The sequence below is a fragment of the Crocuta crocuta genome, unplaced genomic scaffold (genome assembly GCF_008692635.1).
Source record: "Crocuta crocuta isolate KB4526 unplaced genomic scaffold, BGI_CrCroc_1.0 scaffold179, whole genome shotgun sequence".
NCBI lineage: Eukaryota > Metazoa > Chordata > Mammalia > Carnivora > Hyaenidae > Crocuta > Crocuta crocuta.
This window is the reverse complement of record NW_027551568.1, coordinates 4729937-4734227: the sequence shown is the minus strand read 5'-3', so window position 1 is coordinate 4734227 and position 4291 is coordinate 4729937. Positions and strand designations below refer to the sequence as shown.

General features: G+C 55.2%; 1 protein-coding gene across 1 annotated transcript in view; it reads right to left on the bottom strand.

The window, feature by feature from the left end:
* The window catches only part of JAKMIP1 (janus kinase and microtubule interacting protein 1), a 99708-nt gene that overhangs the window by 6805 nt on the left and 88612 nt on the right, over positions 1 to 4291 (bottom strand). The gene's annotated exons all lie outside the window — the stretch shown is intronic.

Here is a 4291-nt window from a genome sequence, read left to right as displayed (position 1 = left end):
CCCCCCCCCCCCCCCCCCAAGCCTCCCTCCTATCATTGCCAGGCTTCTTCTTCTCCCTTCTCCATGTTCTCGAACAGAGCCCGGCATCCAACACGTGCCCGGTCAGCATGTGTCGAATGAGTGACTGTCAGGGGTTATTGTTGCTCTGATGTCACAGAGTCCATAGCGAAGGTCGTCCGGGTGGGGAAGGTCGAGGGGGGCATCTAGTAACTCATACGTGTTCAGCATTTAGTTTGCAGCAGATACTCTTCCCAGCGCTGCATATACATTCTCCACTGACCCCGGCTCGACACGCAGCTCTCACTGTCCCCATTCTACAGGTGAAGACACCGAGGCTCGGGTTACACTGTCAGTGGGGGCTGGGTTTGAATCCAAACCTGTCTGACCCGAGATCCTGTCCTCCTAGCCCCATTCCATTGCACCTATGACCAACATGCTGCATTTTAGGTTTGAAAAAAAAAAATCAGTGTGATGCATGTTTGAAATGCTCGGGCCTTAATGCTCTTTCTCTTTGGGGAAAAAAACACGTGGAGTTTTCAGTATTATTTTTTTAATGTCAAATTTCCAAAGACCCTATCAAATTAGAACAGACAATTGCAAAAAAGCAAGCAGGAAACTCAGGGAGTTAGTCCAGTGTGGAGAGCAGAACATTGGACGTGAACTCAGAGCTGGCCACGAGCGGAAGGGCCGCCGTTCCTGGGGGCTGGCCTCCTTCCAGCTGCCGTGGTCGCTGGGCCTCTGTTTCCCCATCTACTTACTAAACTGGGTTGAAGAGTTACAAATCGGAGCATTCTCTACAAACTGGTGTTTGGATGATGTTCATTACAAGTACTGTGTCGGATTTTTTAAAGTCCTACACACAGTAGGTGCTAGTTTTGAAAGCTACGGCTTATAGACCTCAAGCAGGGGCCCTGTTACCACCCCAGGACCTTTGTACGTGCTGCTCTCTGCACAGAGCCTTTTATGTCATCTTAACCCTTTCTGATATCATTGGTATTGATGTGTTGTGAGTGTCCCTCCCTGGGTTATAGGAACATGTTCTCCATGAAAGCAGGGACTTTGCTCACTGCCCAGCTGCAGTAGCCAGACCTGTGCCTGGCAGCTGATAGGTACTCAACCAGTAAATAACTGTTGAAGGGAAGCAGGAAGCCACAAAACCTGGCTTTTCCCGATGCCCTGTTGCCTCTGGGCTTGCTATAAGGAACCCCTCCCCTTGCTCAGGCATCAAACCCTGATGACCCAACTCCAGGAAATTCTGTTGCAGAGAAGAGGCGTTCTCTGAAGTCTGAGTGTCTTTTACGAAGGCACCGAAATGCAGAGAGGGGGAGCATCACTGAGCGACACAGGGGGAGTCTGGCTGAGCATGTCTACCTTCAGGGTGACACGGGACCCTCAAGGCAAAGCCTGGAGGCAGCACCGCTCCAAGCTGCCCAGAGGACAGATGAAGAAGCTGAAGCCCGAGTGTTAGGACTTGCCATTGACTCCGGGGCTGAGCCCAGAGCAGGGAGGGTGCGGGCCCTGCCCTCTGAAGTCTATGTCACCTTGTGACGGAGGAGGGGGCTGAGTCAGGGCGACGGGCTGAGGCAAGGAGGGCAGGAAGGCATGAGAACATGAGAAGGAGGCGTGGGTCCCTGATCTGGTAGGATTGGTGAACTTCTAACCACCTCGGGCACCCCTGGCTGGTAAGCCCTGAAGCGCCCTCACCTCCAGCCAAGTCATCCAGCCCCTTCTGTGGCGTCTGGTTACAGTGTCCGGGCAGATGGAGACAGGACCTTCTCCCCTCTGCTCCCAGCCATGGCCCTCTGTTTACGACTAACCAAAACTGAGCAACTCTAAGCTGCACGGAAACCACCTGGGAATCTTGTTAAAGGCAGAATCCGATTCAGTAGGTCTGGGGCAGCCCCGGAGTCTGCATTTCTCACAGCTCCCAGGGGATGTCGCCGCCGCTGGTCGCGGACCACACTTTGAGTAGCAGGGGCGGACAGAGACACTCCCTATAGAAAGGGAGTCTTCCTTTTACCGCACACCCACCAAGCTCCAGGCACTAGCTAATCAGTCTGTGTGTCTTGTGTCCTCAAAGCCTCAGAGGGGCATGTCATCCGGCGCCTTTGCCAACATTGGCTGCCGCACGCGGATCCGTGTGTTTTCATACAAGTGAGGGCCACTCTCATGCTCAGTGAGAGGAAGGGTGCCTACTATTTGCCGTTAGCAGAATTTTCAACTCACTCAAAAATGACCCAGAGATAAAGGAGCAACAATTTGCAGTGTTGGGTCAAGCCATTAACTTTCTCCCTGCTTAGGTACATGAGAAACATCAAAGGAAGTGATTTGCCCCATGTGATCTTAGCCAACGCTCCAAAGCCCTCCTAATTTTCAATGATATTTTTCTCTCTTTAGGGGGTCTTAGTCTTCAATCTCCCTATGCAGGCAGCTTGGATTTCTTTCTTTTTTTTTTTTTTTAAACACCCAGCTCCCTTCCTTTCTTAGCATGCGGGACACGGCGCCTTCCCAGGAGTCACGGCCAAACGCCACTTTGCCCTGTGTCTTCAGGATGTGCTCACTGGCCCATCGTACATCCCAGACTTAGACCGTTAGAAGCACCTTCATGAGATCCAGACCCTCGCGTCGGGTAATGACTTTTTGGTCCAGATACACGAATGCTGTTCTCTGTTTTGAGCTGGGTTCTCTGAACAATGCTTCCATCCACCACGCGCTCAGTAGTGAGCCCCCCAAACGAGGCCCAGGGCTGGACGTCAGATACGAGCCGGCCTCCGGCTCCCACCTGGTCCTGCTCCCGCTACACTTACTCACGGTCCACACTCGGCAATAAAAATAGCCATCTACACTCACCGGGAGCACATCACATGTGAAAGTCCATTGAAACCTTACAACATCCCAGTGAGTAGGCCTCATTACCATCCTCACGAGGAAACTGAGGCTCAGATAGGTCAAGTCACTTGGCCAAGGCCACACAGCAATAAGTAGGAGATGGGGTTCAAAGACACATGGTCTGGTCCCCGTGTTTGTGTTTTGAACCACTCTGTCACCCCAAGCTGACCACGCCATGCCACGCCGCTGTCTGAAAGGCTGTTTCCCTTGATGGCCACCTGGCATCATCCTATTTATCTTCAACACCTGCTCAGTGGGGCCCGGCACCAGGAGCCTTGCCAGCCTCGTGGAAGGAGACCCTCCCCTGCGTGTCCTCAGCAGGTGCGTTCTGGCTTGATAGCCTCAGCCGCAAGAGGTGGTGAGGATCTGTGCTGTGTCTGGGCTCCCGCCGGGCTGGGGGCGCCCCAGGCCACTTGTCACATTGATGTGACAGTAACACAGGTGGTTCAGTGAGTGTCCTCGAAGCCAAATGCCCACGCCAAGATCTCCTTGATGGTCATTGGCCACAAGCCTCTCCTCCCCTGCCTCTTTTGCCTCCCCTTCCCTCCCCCCTCTGCCCTGCGATGCCCCTCCCTGCAAGGCTGACAACCCCTCTGGCCCCTGTCACCTGCAAATCCTTGCTCTCCCTCCTCAGCGGCCTGTCCTGAACCAGCAACTTCCCCACTGGTCTGGGGCCACGGGGATGCGAGGTCCTCCCTTCCCCCTCCACCCCTCCCGCTGCATGTCCTCATGTGAGCAATGGTGGCCTGACTCTCTTCTCCCTTCGGAATGTGAGGTGGAGGGGTGGGCACGTCAGCCGCTGAGCCTGCGTGAGGGCACAAAGCTTCACCACTGTTTCCTCCTTACCCTTCCTCTCCCCTCCCCTCCAGCCCCTGCTCAGAAGCATGAACCTCTGCCTCGCCCCTGCTCATCCGGGCCTCACTCATCTCTTCTGTACATCAGACCTTCTCAATCGGTGGACCGACGCCTTTCCCTTCTCCTCCCTCCGTCTCCAACCTCTCATCCCCTTTGCCCCTTGCTGTTCTGGTTGGATCAGGGCTCTCCCTGGTCGTGAAGCCTCCCCCTCCCTGCACACAGGCTGTGTGTGCACGCGTGTGCACTGTGGAGGCACGCTGCTTCCGGGCAGATGGGCAGAGGCCGGCTCTCAGGGGCTGCGTGTCCTTTCAGCCAAACCAAGTCTTGAACGAAGAGCCCTCCCAGCCTGACCCTTCTTTCACCACCTCCTCTCTCTCCTGCACCACATGCAGCCGACTGTGCCCCCTGCGCCTTCCTCGAATCCCCTGGGGCCTGTCCTGTCTTCAGACACGATTCTCCCCTGCCCCTTCCTGATGCGTCTCCTTGCTCTGCCTTCTGTGACATCGCCTCCCCCCCCCCCCGTCACCCAGGGCCTTCCTCACTGGTG